The sequence below is a fragment of the Gopherus flavomarginatus genome, chromosome 11 (assembly GCF_025201925.1).
Source record: "Gopherus flavomarginatus isolate rGopFla2 chromosome 11, rGopFla2.mat.asm, whole genome shotgun sequence".
Classification (NCBI taxonomy): domain Eukaryota; kingdom Metazoa; phylum Chordata; order Testudines; family Testudinidae; genus Gopherus; species Gopherus flavomarginatus.
Genome location: NC_066627.1, coordinates 42,124,126 through 42,137,378, shown reverse-complemented (window position 1 = coordinate 42,137,378; position 13,253 = coordinate 42,124,126). Strand labels below are relative to the sequence as shown.

Genomic DNA, 13,253 nt, shown 5'->3' with positions numbered 1-13,253 from the left:
CGCGGTGGGGGGAGGGGCGGGGCTGCGCGGCCATGAGGAAGCCGCCTCGGCGCGGCGGGATCCCGGCGCTAGCGCCCGAGTGGCGCGGGCCCGGGGCGGCGCTTTCCGCAGCCATTGCTGAAAAGGGCCCCGCGCTGCTGGCGGGCGCAGACTCCCCATGCGGGGCGCTGAGTGCGCCAGGCCGGGCCGGAAAGCTGCCGCCACAGGGCAGCGCGCAACCGCCCAGGTGTCTCGGGAGGCCGTGGCCGGCCTGGGTCCGGGAGCCGGGGCGCAGCTGGGCCGACACCGATTTCCTTTTCCGTGCAGGACGGAGCCAGCTGGGGGACCCCGCTGCTGGCCGAGCTGGTTCGTCAGCCGCCGTTTGGCGCGCGCCGGGTCCTGGTGGTTGGGACTCTAGCCAGCCCCGCGCATATTGTCCCCGATTTATCCAGTTAAACGTTCCGAGTGGAGCAGAACGCGGGGGTTTAACCCCCAGCCTCGGCATTTCTTGATAGACATGTTCACAGCTGCAGGAAGTTAGCGGGAGGGGGGCAGACAACGAGCTGCTGATAGAAAACCAGGGGGTCTCAACCTTCGTTGCAGTGCGGCTCCCCGTCTGACAACAAAAGCTACTCGGGGACAGGGGCGGGGGGGACAAACCCTGAACCCCACTGCCCCATGCAGCCACACGTGGGCCAGGCTTCAGCCTCGGGTGGGGGGCCTGTAACCTGAGCCCCACCACCCTGAGCGGTGGGGCTTGGGCTTCAGCCCCAGGTCCCAGCAAATCTAATGCCAGCCCTGGTGACCCTGTTCAAATGGAGTCACGGCCCAGGGTTTGAGAACTGCTGTAGTAGACTTTAGATGATTCAAAAAGTTTAAAATTTACAACTGTTAAATGATCAATGTCACGTCAAAATATACAAAGTATGTATCTTTAAAATCAAGTAAGTTCTCGAGCAGCATTTTTCTTTCTGTGCCTTCCCATAGATGATGATCATCAATAGCAATATTTTCTCTTGTGTTCGTATGTGTACTGTGAAATTGATGTTTACCAACGTTCACCCATAAAAACCAAATCCTTCCAAGCCTACATGTGGGGTTTGATGGAGCAAGCCACAGGTTAGTAAGCCACAGGTCTGTGAATATCATGAGAGTAAGTTTGGAAGATCAGCCATGAGCCCACTTCTCCAGGAGTAGCCTCTTGCTCAGGAGGTTCCCAGCACCTCACAGGCTCAGGTACCTGGTCAGAGATTGTTCAAACAAAACCTGGGACCCCCTGCCCAGTGATCTTTGTCTCCCAGCCCACTGTTCCATTCTCCTGTGCCATGCCAGCTGTTTGTGTAGGTGGTGGTGGGGTGCTGCTCTTATTCTCAAAGAGGTTGTGATCCAGGATTTACACCCAAGGAGAATTGTGGGTGGAGATTGTGTGTTAATAAGGAGGAAAGAGACTAGGATACTCTTGGACCAGATCCACAATAAAGAGAGGGAGACTCCAAATCTCAATGGTACTCATCCTCATGATTCACTTTCTACGCCATGCATCACTGAAGAATGGGTCCTTAACATCCTATTACCGTTAGTGGGCCTCAGGAGTCTCCTGCAGTTATAGATGTGGCAGCATGGTGTGAAGTGGCTCTAAGTCTTTACAACAAGCATATAAGAAATTATGAAATAGGATAATTATTGTTTTTGAGAGGGGAGGTATGGGTCTATGGATGAAGCATATTGTCCTCCAGGGGGAATTGGTGCAGAATTCATGTCCAGTGCAGATTTCTTTGCTTCCCCACAGAAAAATGACTTTCTGATAAGGAAGCAAAGGGAATCTGCAAGACTAGACACACACTGCTCCCTAGCTGCGCAGGTACATCATGTCAGGAACCTGGAGCAACCAGCGGAGAGGTAAATCACTGCAGGGCTAGGGGCTTCTCAGCCAGTGACTCCTACCCTGAGCCGGGATCAGCTGCTAGTACTGGCTGGGCTGGAGGCAGGAGAGAACAGGACTTCCTCTTTCCCTGCATGGGGTGGCTGGGGCTGTCAGACCCACTCCTAGAAACCTCCCCAGCTGCAGGAAGCACAGCATCCTCCCCTGCTTCCTGCTCCCATTGCTCGTCAGCTGCGGAGAGAAGGAGTCAATGTACGGGGAGCTGCTCCCCATCTGCCCAACCCCCATGCATCTGGACCTCCCAGACCCAGACACCCTGAACCCCACTAGTCTTCCATACCAAAACCCCACCCCACTGAACCTCAACCCCTGCATCTGGAGCCCCCTGCCTCCGGATCCCCATCCCTGCACCCAGCCCACAGAGCTCTCTGCACTCAAATCCCCACCCTGATGAGCCCACCCCCCTGCACCACCCTGAGCCCCCACATCTAGACCCCCATGACACTGAGCCCCAATTAGTTCCACTCAGATCCCCACTCCCCCAGCACCCATACCCCCTGCTGAGACCCCCACACTCAGACCCCTCTGCTGAACCCCAGCCACTTTCACCTGGAAGCCCCTGCAGAATCCCACTGCCTCTGCACCTGGAACCCTCCCAACAAGCCTCTGTGCATCCCTCACCTAGACCCCCCACTGAGCTTCCTGCACCGATAGTCCCACACAGAATCCTCTCCCCCCACATTGAGCCCCTCCACAGTTGGATCCTGCCTGCCCCACATCTGGTGCGCCTGGCACAGGGGGGCAGGGCCCCAGGGTGTTTCTGTGTCAGAGTTTGGTGCAGCCTCACTACTGAGTCCACATCCCCGGAGTGGGGAGGCTGATAAGTGATCTCCCACTTTCGTGCAGCCAGTGACCTGTGCTCCCCACGGCCATGCTGGAGCCTCTGCATTTATTTATTGATAAATAAAACTTGCAGAATTTTGAAATATTGTGTGCAATTTTTTTATTTTTTTGGCACATAATGCCCTCAGGCATAATATACAGATGGTTTATTTGTAAATATGAGTTGCATTGCATTTCTGTTGTCTTATTTATTCAGGGTTTCCTTTACTGGATACTATGTAAACATAGGTCTGCCTCTTTTCTTGAAAATATTTAAAATATTTCCATTTAAACCATAATTCCAGTTACCATATATTTAATAAAGAGGGAAAAGGAACTTTGATGCATCTCTTCTACATAAAAAGTTCCTCTTATTGCTTTCCTGAAGTTCCAGTATTCACTGCCTCTATAATTAGCATTTGTTTTGCTTAGGGAATTGTGAATGTTTTACATACTTGCTGGAAACAAATGGTTTCTCTCTTTCTTGCTCTTTTAAGCATGTTTGTAAAAGCCACTAGTTGGTAAATTATGGGTGAGACCATTTTGAGCACGGGCAGATACAAATAAAATGTGAAAATGAAAGACTGGCACAGTAATGGCGTTTTCCAGTGTGGGGTGTGTTTGTTCTTTCTGTTCCAGTTTAAGTGATTTATCCCTGGTTACAGTTGCTACCAGAAATTGAAGGCTAAAGGCACAATAATATTAGCACCAAAAATTAAGCTAGATGTCAGTTAGAAGAGAGGGGGGAAAGTAGATACACAGTACAGTTGTGAGTTAGTAGCAACAGCTTCCTATTTACTGTTCTTTGAAATGCTGCGGTGAAATGGGAAAGCCAGTGATAAGTTTGTTATTAAATATTTATGTTGTGGTTGCATATAAACACTACACCAGGTTAGGGCCTAACATGTAAACAATTACCCCACCCCCACTTTTTTGTTAACATTAGGACATGCTCTATATGAAAGACATCCATTTGTATGATCTTATGGACATAAACTGTACATCTTGTTTACTAAATTTAAAAAAATAGTTCCTGGTTTGTCTTGGTACTAATAAATCATATTAAGACCAGAGATCATGTATTCTACAGCCATGGCACAGAATTGTGTTCCAGAGTCTGAGTCTCTTGTGTGTTTGCATGGTCTTTTTAAGGTATACTTCAAGTATTTCTGCATGTGAATAAGACCTTCCAAATGATAATCAAGTGGTAATTATTGCCTTCCTGGATCTATAGAGAGCCCAAAACTGTAGCTCTGAAATTGGAATTACTCTGCTCATTCATTTAATCTGATGTTACCTGTAAAGCCTACAGAGAACATCTTAAATGTCAACATTGATAACTGTTTCGCTGCTCAAATTATCCTGCTATTGTGATCTCCTTTAGCCACGTAGAGCACCTACCTGTACAAGGTATGTATCCAGCAGATGTTTTACTCCCTCTCCATGCACACAGTAAACAGTGTAGATCAACCTTTGTGCTGACTCTTTGAACCCCCTATAGCCCATGTCAGAATTTGGCCCTCTGATGTTTAGTCCAGATGTACAACAGTTAATTTAATGAAGGTGATGTGGAGCGCTAACCTACAGAAATAGGCCAACAGTGATGCCAAAGTGAAGGGAAAAACTGGAACAGCTGCACCAGGAAGGGAATAAAAAGGCAGGGGGAGGAGGAAAGGAAGAGAACACAAAAACTGAGATGAAAACTAATCAAACTGTCTTTAAATAAGGCAAAGAGATGAGTATTATCAAAACTGAGAGCATGTGAGAGGGTATACAGAGTCCCTTTGTTCTAGTTCAGATTGACTTCCTTTCTTAAGTTGTATAAGAGCTTATATGTGAGACATAGGAGGATGAGGGTGTATTCTGGGGTTTGGAGGACAGCCCAGAGCATAGCTGATTAGTTACTTAAAAAATTCTTTATTCAGGTTCAGGTTCTCTTTAATTGGAGAGAGGGAAGTACACTCTCTTCCATGCTAGTCTCCATTTCATGAACTCATGTAGTGAAAGGAGCAAAAGACCTGTCCATAATTATTTTCCAGTAGGACCCGCTAGAGATGCACTCCCTGAAATATCCAAGTGATGATAAACTGTGTTAGTTTATTCCATTTGCAATTTTGATTGGATGAAATAGTTGTTTGCATGTGCCCTTGAACTGGGTGTAGATTGGCCATATGGCACTTCTCCACAAGCACAGCTATGTTTCATTGGTGGGCATTTGTAAGAGTTTTGGGAACAAAAGTTCTAGATGAATATAGGGTAATATCTCCTGATCCTGCCAAGGAGGAAAAGAGACCTCTTCACAAACACAAGGACTGACAAGACTGAAGCAAAAGGAGAAACTGTTCTTCACTTGCGCTGACATTGCTTCCTGGCTGCGGGAGAGTAAGACAGCAAAGTAACAATTCAATTGTTAAAGCAACACTGGCCATTTTTATGAGAAAAGATTGGGAGTAAAATGACAGAGATACCCTGGAGGCCAATGGAAATCTCACTTTAGAATAAAGAGCATGTTCTACTCCTGAGGACACTGCACCAAAAACTTAAAAATTCTGTGTACAATATTTTAAAATTCTGCAAATTTTACTTGTCAGATAAATATGGAGGCTCCAGCATGGCATTGAGGAGAACAGTTCACTGGCTGCACAGAGGTGGAAGATCACTGTGCAGCTCCCACCCCGGGACATGGACTCTGGTGAGGCTGCATCCAACCCTGACAGAGCGCAGGAACCCGGTCTGCCCCAGAAACACCCCAGGGCCCTACCCCTCCATGCCAGGTGCACCAAGTGTGGGCAGGCAGGCTCAGCAAGGATTCAAGTATGGAGGAGCTTAGTGGGGGGGAATCCAAGTGTGGGTTGAGAGGGTTTTGTGTGGGGCAATCTGGGTGTGGGCAACTCGGGGGGAATCCGGGTGCAGGCGGATCTGGATGCACAGGGGCTTGTTGGAGGGTTCTGGGTGCAATGGTAATGGAAGTCTGCATGGAAGTCCAGGTGTAGGTGGTTGGGGCTCAGTAGGGGGGAGGGTCTGGGGTGTGGAGGGGATAGAGCTCAGAGGGGGGTCTGAGTGTGGGGTCCAGATGCTGGGGGTGTAGGGCTCAGTGGGGTGGGGATCCGGGTGCAGATGGCTCATTGAGGTGGTCCAGGTACAGGGGGAGTGGTGCTCATGGGGGGGGTTCTGAGTGCAGGGGGGGGAGGGGTGGCTCAGTGGGAGGGTCCGCATGCATGGGGATTGGGCAGATGGGGGAACAGCTCACTGTATAGGGATCCCTCCCCCTGCAGCTGAGGAGCAATGGGTGCAGGAACCGGGGGGAGTTTGCAGAGCTTCCTGCAGCTAAGGGAGAAATCTGTGGGTGGGTCTGACCCAGCCCTGGGTGCCATGCAGGGGAAGAGGAAGTCCCTTCTCCCCAGCCCAGCTGGAACTAGCAGCTGAGCCCAGTGCAGGGTAGGAGTCCCCTGCCCCACAGTGATTTACCTCTCTTCCAGCTGCCCTGGGTACCCAAAACAACCTGCTGGGGAGGATGGCATGACAACTCTCCTGGCTTCCCTTTACTTCCCCATCAGAAAGTCATTTTTCTGCAGGAAAGCAAAGAAATCTGCGGGGGAAATAAATTGTGTGTATGCGCAGTGGTGCAGAATTCCCCCAGGAGTAATGCTCAAACCACAGCTTTTGGTACATTTCCCTTTAGTCAGGTGGTAATCGGCACCTGACAGCAGTGAAAGGAGAAGAATGTAGCACCCATCTAGTCATTGAGGTTAACAACATGGAACAATTCAACTTACGGGAGTGGCACTAAGCAGTGGGCAAATGGTACTTTGTTTTTTGGAAAATGGTATGGGTATATCAAGCCCAAGTTTTGTTTTCAGTCTACATATATTTTAGTTGGTGCAGCCCCACGTAGTTAACAGAAGCAATATCTGTGCCATATTTGGGTTATCAGATTCTAATGCTACCAGTATCGCTGCTGAGCAGATTGCGCTGTTGTAACCAACTCCTGAGTGCTGAAATTCTGTGGGTAGAAAAGGCAAGTGCTAAGCAGCAATGCCATGTGGTAGCACAGTTAGAAATGCCCCATTCAAGCTCAAGCAGAAGTGAGAACTCCAATTATATCTTCAGTTCTGGTGTGAGTCGTTTTAATTCTATCTCAAGGTACATGGCACACCTGAGCTGTATGGAATAGTTGACTTACAGTATAGAAATAAGACATTTCTATACTGCACCTGAAGCTACTCTAGCCAGGGCAAAGACAAGAGGCAGATCCTCCAAGAGTAACAAAAATGTATGTACCCCTCATGCTTCATCAGCTCACTTGCATGTTGTGTTTATAATCCAGAATGGTGTGCAAGGCTGCTAACTGTAGGACAAATTTTTGGAGGATGGTTGCAAGACAGCTACTATGCTGTCCCATCTAATGGAAGGTGCAGGAAAATCAAGACAAGTTATTCTGTACAAAAAAGGAAACCAAACACTAAGACTTCAAAGTCCAGCCTGATCAGTACTCACAAACAGAAAAAAACCCACTTCAATGCCTATATACCACATGCATGTGTTTTATAAAAATTATTTAGATAAGGTAACACTGGTTCAGAATGGCTACAAGAAGGCTGCATTTTGCTGGTGGGTGAAGTGATCCCTGGATATATGTAATGAACCATAAAGCACTTTGCAGACTTTTTATCTTTAAGATATTCTCATTAGTAGAAGACTTTCACTGCCTTAGCCTTTACTGGCTGATGTATTTCAATCAAGAATTCCAGGTGTTTCTCTGGGTTGTAACTAAGAGGTTTTTCCATACAAATGAGTAGCTGTTATGATACAAGTTATTTCTATTCAGGGCTGGCTCCAGGCACCAGCAAACCAAGCACGTGCTTGGGGCAGCACAATTGCAGGGGTGGCATTCTGGGGGCAGCAGTTGTGCTCTTGGAGGTTTTTTTTTTTGCTTTGGGCAGCAAAAAACCTAGAGCTGGCACTGTTTCCGTCATCTGTATACACTGGATTTCAGTTAAAATATTACAGTCCTTTCACTATGAAGAGGAAACTTGGATCAATTATTAATTTATATAGAGACAAATTATTTGCATAGGCTCCTAACTTTGGCGTTTTACTGTGCATCATGTTTCTTGCTTCAAACACACCATGCAAAGTAACATGATTATTTCTGTAGCTATTTGGAAGAGGTCCAGGCTAGCATTTTATTCCCACATGTTAAGTTTTCTGCTGTAGATTAGACAAAACGATAGAGGATAAGCAGCTGCTTAACTCTTTTGGTTACTGCAGATCAGTACCCAACACAATCTATGTGCTCTGAATACAAACAAAGCAAGTAGACATAGGGCCTGGATGGAAGCCATATAGATTTCAAAATACAATCTTTAACATTAGAATGCACTGTGCAACAATGACTTGCAAATTATGCCTGTATATTTCCACCCACAAATAATTGCAAATTATTTTATAGAACTCCAACATGTAAAATACTGCATCTTCAACGCTCTAAAAGACACATACAAAAATGGAAGGGATGGTTGGGGAGAAAGGGGCACACATGGAATCCGAGCCATGAGAGTGAAATTCTTCTTTCACTGATGTTAACGGGTTCCTGTGGCTTTGAAGATAATATTTACTCCTTACTATGCACAAAAGTTTGGTTTGTCCCCATTCTAGGCAGACATGGAAATTTACGAATGAACTTAAATGAAAATGTGTTCTGTATTCTTGGTCTGTGGTACTGAACATAGAGGATAAATTCATGGCTGAGCTCAATAATGCAGGAGTCAAGTTGGCAGCTGTTCGTGAAAGTTGCCTGCTGAATCTGGAAGGAAGTAGGGGAAGGTGGAAGGACAGAGTGATTTACCTCACTGCACACCAACCACTCCGTCTAGTTAATTAGTAGCAATGACACTCTCATAAAGAAGTTTCTAGTCCTCCCTCAGCCAACAGGATAGTGGCAAGAAGGAAGTGGCTAAGAATTGGTGGTTATATATAAGGGAATAATAATGAGGGGGAAAGATGGTCCCAGAAAACGAATGAGGGAATGGAGACAGGATTGGAGAGAGGTATTGGGAAACAAAACAACAGTAAGTCCCAGTCCAATTGTCGAAAGTGGATGCATTTTAAAATGTGACTGTACTCTGACAAGTGATGCTACAATGTTAGCAGAAGGTCTGTGTGAATCTTATTAATTCCATATATAAGTTCAGTATACAAGTAAAAATGTGTTTTCCTTTCAATGCCAGTCCTGCAAGGTAAGCTCAGTTATTTCTTGCTTCTACTGCATCACCATAAATAGACAAGAATTGTCTCACTAGAACAAACCAATTATCCATGTAGTGGAGTGGCCAGGAGCAGATGGCAAGGTTCAAGAAACCCAGAGACAGTACCTGAAAAACCCACTGAGAAGGGAAGTGTCTTCCTCACCCTTATCAGTTAGTATTGACATTTGCTTTGAAGCATGAGGGATGATCTTTTTCAGCCTATCTCATTTTAAACAAGTGTCTGGATTGTACCAAAGAGGTTTTTCCATGCAAATGTGTAGCAGTTATGATACAAGTTATTTCTGTGGTAGTTACAGTCATCTGCAAACACTGGATTTCAGTTAAAATTTTTACAATCCTTTCACTTTGAAGAGGAAGTTTGCAGAGCCTTTATCAAATTCCACCAACCTCTTGGCCTCAATGATTTAATGTAGCAACGAAATCCACAGGTTAGTCATGTGTGGTGCAAAAAGTTATTTCCAATAAATAAGTTTTACAGGTCAAATTCCGCCCTTAGTTACACTTTTGCAATCTCTCTGTCTACACAGGGCAGAATTAGGCTCTGCTAGTGGAACTTGGTTAACAATGCAGTTAATAATGCACAAACCAGAATAGAATTAGTTCTTTCTCTCACAGCTGTACTATTGTATTCTAATAGATTCCTGTGCCATCTTCATCACCGTGTTATTAAGATTCCATAGCACCCAGGAGCCCAGCCATGCACCAGGGCCCCCTTGTGCTAGGGTGCCGTACAAACACCCAAGCACCTTCCAGTAGTGCAACAAGTGACATGACTGAATATGTCACAGGTGCTTCCTTCTCTCATCCCCTCCTCGGGGAAGAATTGTGTGTGCAGTGCAATTTTGTGGTTTTTATTAAATGTGCATGCTGCTCTGCGTTTGTTAGAGAGAGGGCAGGTTGAAGAAATGAGCTTTGTTGTTGGGAGGTGGCAAAGTCTGTGATGGCACTAGGTCTGCAATTCTGATGTTTATTATTTTACAGCACCTAAGAGTGTCTTGGGCATTTTGTAATAGAGAGAGAAAGACATAGCCACTGTCCCAGAGAGCTTACCGGCTTGTTGCAGACATGAGGCAATGAATGGGAGTAATAAAACAATACAGAGGGATTTGAAAAGGAAGGACAGGGAAGATGTCAGTGAAAGCTGTATCAACGTAAATAAATGGTCACTAAAATCTATATATGGCTTTGCTGGCTCATATCTTGGAGGTATAAATAATGTATATTTCACACACACAAACTATAGGTTTAGGACCAAATCTTCGTTCCCTACAGAAAGCCCAAATAAAGGGGCTTCGCACAGCAGATCTCAGATGTGCGTGCATGTGTGGGAATACCATTCCCCTTCTGCCCCCCCACAAATCTTGAGGTCCCTGATGTGTGCACCTCTTAAGTAGGGTGTTTGGCCAGTGGAGAGGTCTGTTATATTTAGAGCTTCACAGTCAACACACTCTGTTCATAGTCCCCATAAGCTTTCCCAGTACAGGTTGAGAATTCACCCAATGACAATGATCAGGACTGCTGTCCTCTGGGGGTGACAATTACAGTCACGCTATAATACCTAAACTTATTACCTAGGCCTTGCAGGAGGATTCAATAGTCCACAGCAGCAAATGCCGTCACTAGATCCAATGTTAAGAATAAGTGACATGAGCACTTTCAATGACTGGATCTTAATATTAAAAGAAGTTTTTAACTCTTTCTATATTTGTATTTCTTTATTTTGATTACAGTAACAGAAAATTAATTTTCACCTTTTTTTATATATAAGAATGAACAATACTCAAAGCATTTACTTCCAACGTTCCTAGAGAGGAAAACCAGGGACTGCACCAAAGTCAAACTTTAGCTGAGTGACCCTTTGCAGAAAAAACATCATCTCCAGGCTTTTTTCCCTTAGGTCAATAAAGAGCAGGCAAAGTGAGATAAGAAAGTCAGCCTCAGTGTATCAGTTAAATTGTTACTAAATATTCTGAGTTTACCAGAACCTGCAATTTGCCAACTATGCTTTTACAACTCTGAATAGAAATAATGTTGATGTCCCCTTGGCCTTATTGTACTTTCCCGTATGCACTGGTGTTTTTCGAGGTTTCAGTGCAACGTTTAATGTTGCATTATAATGAATGCACTTAAATTTACCTGAAAGTCCTCAAGAGTTTTAATTTTCCAGTAAATAAACAAACAGGACTTCCCCTCTTAATTGCACAGTTATTTACACTACCTTTCTTTCATAGTGAGGCTAACATGGTCCAGAGGAATAAGCTATGGGTGGACTGTCAAATGCCTGAGTTTGAATTCCGACCCTGCAACCAACTAGAGCTGTGTGGTCTTGAACAAGTTACCATACCTGCCAGCCTCAGACTTCCTACTTCACAGGGCTGTTGTGAGGATTAATGTCTGTAAAGCACTATGCAAGTGCTAGGTATTGTATCAGAGAGCTGGATGGGAGTGTGACCAACCTGACTTCATGCAAGACTGGGAAATATTTTTTGCAAACTAAAGCTTATCAGGGAAATAAAAATAAAACAAAAAACAAACTCCAAGGAGAAGAGCTGATTTCATACCAAAGTTTGTCTTCCCTTTATATGTTTTCACACATTCCACCCTGGAATTGTTCTCTCTAACCTAATTACCCCTGCCCTCACCTCTCACCAAATTCATTTAGTAGAAGCTAGTATTTCAGTAATCAGTAGCCCTTTAAGACCCAGTCAATACATTCAAATAGACATAAGGTTCTAATAGCTTTCAGATCCACCAAGAAAATACAGCAGCATCAAGTTAGGCTAATGAGATGTGGCCGAAGGGCTCTTCCTCTTGGAAGAAAAGCTCAAGATTAAGCACTTTTTTGACTTTGAGATTCACAATTTAAGGGTAACACTGCAACATGAAGACAATTTGCTAGGTAACTGGGAAATATTTTAAAACAAGGAAGTGGGGGAAGAGAGCATGAGTGGCCACCGATTAGAGACGAAGCAGCACGATTATAATACCTCTTTAAAATGTTCAAGTTAACTATTGTTATATACTGTAAATTGCTAAACAACAGAACCTCACCATACACCCAGGTACTTTTCAAATTGAACCTGTTACCTAATACCAGAGCAAGCACTAATCGATCTCTCTCTGTGTTAGCAACAAGCTTTCAACTTGGATGTTTTGTGTTTTTCAGTCATGTTCCTTAGTTTAGGGCATCCTAATCTTTTTAATGAAATAGCCCCCATTGCCTTGGATAAGTTTTATAATGATCCAAACTTGAGAAACTTACACTGAGGAATTAAAAAATCCTCCCATTTTTTTTTCTACCCCTGACAAGGGCATTAAATGCCTATTTAGCATTTTCTCCAATTCCTTTGATCCTTCATGGGGCTATCTCCTGTTGTCTTTCACAGCAGCTGTGGAAAAGAAAGAGGCACTACCCAGTGCTATACCCAAGAGCTGAGCAGAGCAGAGGTCTATGGGGTACAGTATTGAACCAAACAACCTGGTTGCAGTGGCACTCTAGGCACAGGTATGTTATTAACATGCTATTGTGTGTACGAGCACTGGGCTCGCAGAGCCTGTTACACGTGTAACTTTGCAGCCCAGCATGGCTCTAACCCGTGGGAATGGAAATCAGGGCAAACTCTAGAGCCTTTAATGTAATCCGTTCCTTAGACACCCTTTTGGAGATGGTGCCTTCAAATAAACAGCAGAACTCAGATTATGACTACTGAGAACCATCAACTCTTCCCAAGATACCTGCATTGTTTCATAGAGTTCTAGGTTTATAAAAGGATTGAGGTGTCTTCATCCATCAGTCTCTATTGGGGTTTTATCACTCCCTTCCATGGAAATTCTCCTCAACTTGGCAAACCTAGGAGTGGTAACAGAGTGAAAATGAATTTGAATGGGAATCCCTTCAAAGGGCCCTCAATCCTGCGTTCGCAGGACTGAAGTGGTGCTCAGGATCCTGGTGGGACAAACTCGGTTCTCTGGCTGCTCCTCACTCTGGAATATTGCTTGTACAAATGATACAAGCGAATTCTTACATGAGACCAAGAGCGGGACAATTACAAAGAGAGAGAAATACCATACTTCATGTTTTATAGCCAAATGAAAGTCACCGGCCCACAAACATTTAGATTATATAACAAATCAACAAAACCAAACGAATTCAAAGCACCACTAGCCTGCGCTCAATCTGTCCTTATTCACGCCTTGATGAGGCATTGCAGAGGTTTGACATTAGCACAGGGTAGTTATTA

General features: G+C 44.9%; 1 long non-coding RNA gene across 2 annotated transcripts; it reads left to right on the top strand.

Moving 5' to 3' along the window:
* Positions 1-417: 417 nt before the first annotated feature.
* On the top strand, positions 418-11,515 carry LOC127031095 (uncharacterized). Of its 2 annotated transcripts, none has more exons than XR_007768495.1 (3): positions 418-1,098; positions 3,896-4,153; positions 11,244-11,515. It is a non-coding gene; the product is annotated as an uncharacterized LOC127031095 (long non-coding RNA). The 2 variants fall into 2 exon arrangements; XR_007768496.1 differs by lacking the exon at positions 418-1,098 and adding an exon at positions 1,712-1,878.
* The last annotated feature ends 1,738 nt before the right edge of the window (positions 11,516-13,253 follow it).